The sequence below is a fragment of the Rhincodon typus genome, unplaced genomic scaffold, assembly GCF_021869965.1.
Source record: "Rhincodon typus isolate 14 unplaced genomic scaffold, sRhiTyp1.1 hic_rhity00002741, whole genome shotgun sequence".
Classification (NCBI taxonomy): domain Eukaryota; kingdom Metazoa; phylum Chordata; class Chondrichthyes; order Orectolobiformes; family Rhincodontidae; genus Rhincodon; species Rhincodon typus.
In genome coordinates, this window is record NW_025968379.1 from 15,759 (window position 1) to 23,900 (window position 8,142).

General features: G+C 46.3%; 1 protein-coding gene across 1 annotated transcript in view; it reads right to left on the bottom strand.

The window, feature by feature from the left end:
* The window catches only part of LOC125481598 (uncharacterized protein DDB_G0283697-like), a 20,892-nt gene extending 13,015 nt beyond the window's left edge, over window positions 1–7,877 (bottom strand). The window contains exon 1 of the mRNA XM_048593379.1: window positions 7,782–7,877. The gene's annotated coding sequence lies outside the window, so the exon portion shown is untranslated. The remainder of the gene's footprint in view (window positions 1–7,781) is intronic.
* Window positions 7,878–8,142: the final 265 nt, after the last annotated feature.

The following is an 8,142-nucleotide window of genomic DNA, read 5'->3' on the forward strand; positions in this document are numbered from 1 at the left end:
GCTCCACACTCCCCTCCAGCTCCACCACACCCGGCACTTTTCCCTGCAACCGCAGGAAGTGCTACACCTGCCCCCATACCTCCTCCCTCACCCCCATCCCAGGCCCCAAGAAGACTTTCCACATCAAGCAGATGTTCACCTGCACATCTGCCAATGTGGTATACTGCATCCGCTGTACCCGGTGTGGCTTCCTCTACATCGGGGAAACCAAGCGGAGGCTCGGGGATCGCTTTGCAGAACACCTACGCTCGGTTCGCAATAAACAACTGCACCTCCCAGTCACGAACCATTTCAACTCCCCCTCCCATTCCTCAGACGACATGTCCATCCTGGGCCTCCTGCAGTGCCACAACGATGCCACCCGAAGGTTGCAGGAACAGCAACTCATATTCCGCTTGGGAACCCTGCAGCCCAATGGTATCAATGTGGATTTCACAAGCTTCAAAATCTCCCCTCCCCCTACCGCATCCCAAAACCAGTCCAGCTCGTCCCTGCCTCCCTAACCTGTTCTTCCTCCCTAACCTGTTCTTCCTCCCACCTATCCCCTCCTCCCACCTCAAGCCGCACCTCCATCTCCTACCGACTAACCTCATCCCGCCCCCTTGACCTGTCCATCCTCCCTGGACTGACCTATCCCCTCCCTAACTCCCCACCTGCACTCACCTTTACTGGCCCCATCCCCACCTCTTCGACCTGTTTGTTTCCTCTCCACCTATCCTCTCCTCTATCCATCTTCTATCCGCCTCCCACTCTCTCCCTATTTATTTCAGAACCCCCTTCCCCTCCCCCTTTTCTGATGAAGGGTCTAGGCCCGAAACATCAGCCTCTCTGCTCCTATGATGCTGCTTGGCCTGCTGTGTTCATCCAGCCCTGCACCTTGTTGTCAAGGTAGAAAGACTGTTTCCCCTTGTATCCAGGCTCAGAGAGCATAATTGCAGAATAAGGGGTCGCACATTTAAGACTGAAATGAGGAGGATAGTGAATCGATGGAATTCTTTACCTGTAAGGGCTGATGAGGCTGGGTTATTAAGTATATTTAAAGGTTAGATAGACAGATTTCAATCAGAAAGGGAATTATTAAAGATAATGGGGAAGAGGCAGGACAGTGCGGTTGAAGATCATCAGATCAGCCATGATCTTATTGAATGACATAGCAGACTCAATGGACTAAATAGCCTACTTCTGTTCCCAAATCTTTTGGTCAACCCAAGCTTAAGTTGAAATGGGAGGATCCTTCAAGAAAGGAATACAGTGCTAGTCCAAGGCAGCTAACAGCATCTCCGGGATGGCTTGGAATTGGTGGACTAGACCATATTCTCAAGGACTCTGCAGAAAACCTTGACAAGTATCCCACCACCATCACGGACTTCATTAGCAAATTCGTGGAGGACTGTGTACCAAAGAAAGCAATCTGGGTGTTCCTCAACCGGAAACCTTGGATGATCTGGGAAATCCACTGCCTACTGAAGACCAGACGTACAGAATTCAAGTCGGACAACCCGGACCTATACAGAAAATCCAGCTCTGAACTCTGCAAAGATTTCGGAGATGCTAAGAGGCAGTACCAGACCAAGTTAGAGGCCCAAACCTACCTGATGGACTCCCGCCACATGTGGCGAAGCCTAACAGTATAATGGGATACAAAATGAAGTAGTGTAAGATAGCGGACAAAGACACATGCCTCCCTGAAGCGCTCAATGCTTTCTATGCTCAGTTTGAGCAGAATGCCAGCGGTGTGGTGTCACCTGCACCGACAGCCCTGGACACACCTGTTCCCTTTATCACCGCTACAGATGTCTTTCTGGGGGTCAACCCAAGGAAAGTGACAAGCCCAAACTGAATTCCCATCTGTGCACCTTAGATCCTGTGCATACCAACTGGCGGAGGTATTCACCAACATCTTCAACCTCTCCCTCCTACAAGCTGAAGTCCGCACCTGCTTCAAGAAGACCACCATCATCCCCGTACCTAAGGTAATACATGCAATGTACCTTAATGACTACTGCCCAGTGGCTCTGACCTCAATAATCATGAAGTGTTTCCAGAGGCTGGTCATGGTCCACATCAACTCCAGTCTCTCAGCCTGCCTCAATCCCCTACAGTTTTCTTATCGACATAACAGGTCCACAGAGGATGCCATATCCCCAGCCCTGCACTCATCCCTGGAATATCTGGCCAACAAGGACACATACATCAGGCTCCTGCTCATCAACTACAGCTCCGCCTTCAACACCATTATCCCCTCTAGACTGATCTCAAAAGTTTACCCTCTATAACTGGATCCTCAGCTTCCTGACCTACAGACCACAGTCAGTGAAGAAAGACAACTGCATCTCCTCCACGATAACATTCAACAGTGGACCCCCACCAAGGATTCATTCTCAGCCCCCTAATGTACTCTCTGAACACCCACAATTGTGTAGCCAAATTCTGAACGAATGCCATCTCGAGTTTGCTGATGACATCACTGTGGTAGGACGGATATCAAACAATGAGTCAGAATACAAAAAGGAGATAGAGGGCTTGGTGACGTGGTGCAATGATAACAACCTCTCTCTCAATGTCAGCAAAACAAAAGAACTGACAATTGACTTCGGAAAGAGAGGAGGAGAACTTGCCCCCATCTAAAGTAACGGAGAGGAGGTTGAGATGGTGGAGAGCGTCAAGTTCCCCGGAGTGACGATAAGTGACAACCTGTCCTGGACTTCCCACGTAGATGTGACAGTCAAGAAGACACAACAACGCCTCTTCTTCCTCAGGCAGCTCAGGAAATTTGGCATGTCCACAAGGACCCTCACCAACTTCTACAGATGCATCATTGAAAGCATACTGTTCAGCTGCATATGGCAACTGCTCTGCCCAGGACCATAAGAAACTACAGAAGGTGGTGTGCACAGCCCAGACCATCATGCAAGTCGACCTCCCATCCACGGATTCCACTTACACATCTTCTTGCCGCAGAAAGGCTGCCGACATCATCAAAGACCGACCGCACTCCAGTAATGATCTCCTACAACTTCTTCCGTCAGGCAAATAATACAGAAGCTTAAAAAAAACATACCAGCAGGTTCAAAAACAGCTTCCTGCGTTATCAGACTGATCAATGGACTCTCTAACTTCAAATAATGCTGATCCAGTTAATGTTGATCTTGCCTCGCGCATGTCCTGTGCAATGTAACCCGTATGCCTCACTCTGTCCAAGTTTTTTTCCATCATATGATCTGTATGTCCCGTCTTACTACTACCTGCCTGTACTGCTCACAAACAAAGCTTTTCACTGTACTTAGGTACACATGACAAAAATCAAATCAAATTAAATTAAACATATGGAAATACCCACTAAAAATGAACAAAGCTGTCACAAGTAGTAACTTTCAAAGCAGATTTAAATATGTACTTGAAAGTGAGAAAGAGTTATAGTGAAAGAGTAAGTAAGCAAGACTGATTCCATGGCATTCAAAGAGACAACACAGACCTAGTAGGCCAAATGCTCTTCTGTGTTGCATATTTCTATAAAAACATCAAATAATAACTGACCTTTCCAAACCAAATCGATGGTTAAACTATATTGTTGTGCTCATTTTTTTTTCTTTATTCATTCACGGGATGAGGGACATCACCAGCTAGGCAGCATTTAGTGCCCATCTCTAATTGCCCAGAGGGCAGTTCAGAGTCAACCACATTGCTGTGGGTCTAGAATCACATGTAGGCCAGGCCAGTTAACGATGGTAGTTTCCTTCCCTAAAGGATATTACTGAACCAGATGGTTTTTCCAACAATCGACAATGGATTCACAGTCATCATTAGATTCTTAATTCCAGATATTTTTATTGAATTTAAATTCCACCATCTGCCGTGGTGGGATGCAAACCTGGGTCCCCAGAATGTTATCTGGGTCTCTGGATTAACAGTCTAGTGATAATACCATTAGGCCATCGCCTCCCCTACATTTGGCACAATGTACATTACTAAGCATTTAATATTTGTACATTATAGCACAAACATTTTTATATTTTCACCCAAAAGTAAACAGTTATGCAACAATCTACCATACTAGATATTGTATATACCTGGCATACTAAGTTTAGGCGATGACTTTTTCCCCACAACAGATGCCAGCTACAAGGTTATTACAGTATCAAATCATCAATTTTATATATTCTATGAAACCATCATGCAAATCTAGATGGAGATAGCAAATAAAAATAAAATAAGGAAACTCGTGTGTGGAGCAGAAACCAAGTGCTGAAGTAGAGTTTGCAGATCTGGCAGCTTCTATGGAGACAGAAACTGAGCTCCATGTTTCTAGTCCAATATGACTCTTCTTCAGAATTTCATTCTCCAGCATCTTTAGTTAATTTCTCCGGAATCCCACAGTACTGTCATAGAGTATTACAGCATGGAAACAGGCCCTTCAGCCCAAACTGGTCCATGCTGTCCATGGTTCCCACTCAGCTAGTTCCAATTGCCCGCATTTGATCCATATCCCTCTAAACCCTTCCTATCCATATACCTATCCAAACGTTTTTTAAATATTGCTATTGTACCTGCCTCAACCACTTTCTCTGGCAGCCCATTCCATATACACACCACTCTCTGCGTGAAGAGATTGCCCCTCAGGTCTTTCTTTAATCTTTCCCCTCTCACCTTAAACCTATACCCTCTAGTTTTCAATTCCCCTATCCCTGGGAAAAGTACTATATTCATTCATCCTATCTATGCCCCTCATGATTTTATACACCTCAATAAGGTCACCCCTCATTCTCCTATATTCCAAGGAATAATGTCCTATCCTGGCTGACCTGTCCCTATAACTCAGGCCTACTAGTCCTGGCAACATCCTTGTAAATCTTCTTTGCACACTTTCCAGTTTAACAATGTCTTTCCTATAACAGGGTGACCAAAACTGTACACAATACTCGATGTGCAGCCTCACCAATGACTTATACAACTGTAACATAACATTCCAACTCCTATACTCAATGCCTCTACCAATGAAGGCCAGCATGCTAGATGCCTTCTCCACCATTCTGTCTGTCTATCTGTGACGCTGCTTTCAAAGAACTACGTACATGTACTCCTAGGTCCCTCTGTTCCACAACACTCCCCAGGACCTTACCATTTACTGTATAAGTCCTACCTTGGTTTGACTTTCCAAAGTGCAACACCTCACACTTATCTGTATTGAACTGCATTTGCTAATCCTTTTTTCTGAAGAAGGGTCTAGGCCCGAAACGTCAGCCTTCCTGCTCCTCTGATGCTGCTTTGCCTGCTGTGTTCATCCAGCTCTCCACCTTGGTATCTCAGATTCTCCAGCATCTGCAGTTCCTACTATCTTTGCTAATCCTCAGCCCACTTCCCCATCTGATCAAGATCCCTCTGTAATTTTTGATAACCTTCCTCGCTATCAACAATACCCTCTAATTTTGTATCATCCACAAACTTACTAATCATGTATTGTACATTCACATCCAGATCATTTATGTAAATAATATCAATAACAAAGGTCCCAGCACCAACCCCTGTGGCACATCACTAGTTACAGGCCTCCAGCCCGAGAAATAACATTCAACCATCACCCTCTGCTTCCTATTATCAAGCCAATTTTGAATCCAATTAGCTAACTCTCCCTGGATCCCATGCAATCTAACCTTTGAGACTAGCCTGCCATGTGGGACCTTGTCAAAGGCCTTACTCGAGTCCAACATCCGCCCTACCCTCATCCATCCACTTGGTTACCTCTTCTAAAAACTCTACAAGATTTGTCAGGTATGACTTCCCGTGCACAAATCCATGCTAACTATCCCCAATCAGACCTTGACTATCCAAGTGTTGGTGTACCCTGTCCCACAGTATCCTCTCCAATAATTTGCCTACCACTGATGTCAGGCTAACTGGCCTGTAGTTCCCTCACTTGCCTTTGCTACCTTTCTTAAACAATAGAACAACAACATTAGCCACCCTACAGTCTTCTGGAACTTCACCAGTGGCTAAAGATGAAGCAAAAATCTCTGCAAGAGACTTCAAATTTTTCCCTAGCCTCCCACAACTTTCAAGGATGAACTTGATCAAATCCAGGGGAATTATCCACCTTAATGTGCGTTAAGGCTGCAAACACCTCCTTTCTGGTAATATGTAAATGGTCCAAAACATCCCCACTTGATTCCCTTATTTCCTTAGCATCCATGATTCTTACTTCATAAAGCACTGAGGAGGGATATTCACTAAAAAACCTCACCCATCTCCTATGGCTCTACCCATAGACGGCCATGCTGCTCTTTAAGGGTACGTATTCTCTCCCTAGCCACCCTTTCACCCTTAATATAGCTACAGAACCTCTTGGGATTATCTTTAACCATATCTGCCAGATCCACCTCATACCCTCTTTTTAACTGTTCTGATTTCCCTGTTAAGTGTGCTCCTACACTTTTTATAGTCATTTGGAGATTCACTTGAGCCCGATAGCTTAAACCCAATGTATGCCTTCTTCTTTTTCCTGACCAGAGCCTCAATATCCCTCATCAGCCAGGGATCCCTAAACCTGCCAGCTTTTCCCTTCACCCTCACAGGGTCACACTGTCCCTGGACTCGTGATATCACACTTTTATAAGCCTCCCATTTGCCTGTCGCTCCTTTTCCTTCAAACAGATTCACCCAATCGACCTCTGCTAGGTCCTGCCTAATGGCCCCAAAATTGGCCCTGCTGCAGTTCAGCACCTGAACCTGTGGACCTATCCTATCTTTTTCCATAACCATGTCAAAACTAAGAGAGTTATGTTCACCAGACCCAAAGTGCTCTCTGACTGACAATTCAATCATTTGCCTGATCTAATTTCCCAAGAGGAGGTCTAGTGTTGCACCCTCCCGAGTAGGGCCCTCTATTGATTTAGGAAACTTTCTTGGACACATTTGACAAATTCCACCCCATCTGTGCCTTTTGCACTCTGGGTGGCCCAGTCAATACAGAGGAAATTAAAATCTCCAACCAATACTACTCTATTATTCGTACAGGTATCTGCAATCTCTCTACACATCTGCTCCTCTAGTACCAGCTGGCTATTTGGGGGTCTATAATACAGTCCCAACAGAGTGATCATCCCCTTCTTGTTTCTAAGTTCTAACCATATGGCCTCATTTGATGAACGTTAAGAGTATCCTCTCTCAGCGCAGTTATGTCCTCCCTTATCAAAAGGGCAAATCCCCCTATTTGCTTACTTGTACTTCTGTCACGCAGAGGGTGGACAGTGTCTGGAACATGCTGCCAGAGGAAGTGACAGAAGCAAATATGATAGCAACATTTAAGAGGCATTTAGCCAGACATATGAACAGGCAGAGAATAGAGGGATCCAGACCACATGCAGGCAGATGGGATGAGTTTAGAAACGACATCCTGGGCAGCACAGACATGTGCTATGTGTTTAGTATTGGAAATAAAAAGGTCACCATTAACTGTAAAACACTTTTAGACAGAAAGATTACGAGTGAGCCATTCGACCCCTCAAGCCTACTACAACAGTCAATAACATCATGGCTGATCTGATTGCGGCCCAATTCCAGATTCTATCTCCTAACCGTTTGATTCCTGGTTGGTTATCAGAACCCTCCGATGGCTGTGAAAGGTGCTTTGTAAATGTAGGTATGCTACCTCCCCGGTGAGAGATTAGATCACAGCCCAGACCAGGGGCAGCCCCACGCCGCCTCCTGCTGCCGCTGATTCTCAGAACTAAAGGCGGAGCTGGAGGGGACCGGAGCCGCCAGCCGCCTTCCCCCGAGGCCCTCACCTCTCTCCGTCTCCAACCAAACCCCCGCCGCCGCCGCCGCCGCCGCCGCCTCCCTCAGAGCGTGGGGAAAGCTCAAGCTTCCCGCTCGGAGCCTGGGCCTTCTGACCCCGCCACCGGAAACAACCTTTCACCTCTCACCCCGCACTTCCTGCCCGTCTCCTAGCAACAATGGCCAAACTCATCGGCAAGAGAGTGCAGGGAAACCTCTGGGAGGAGATCTGTGCAGGTAATGGTCAGTGATGGGCGGTAATGGTCAGTGATGATCTGTGATGGGCACTGCGATGGTCAGTAGAATGGTCAGTGATGGGCACTGCGATGGTCGGTAGAATGGTCAGTGATGGTCAGTAATGGTCAGTGATGG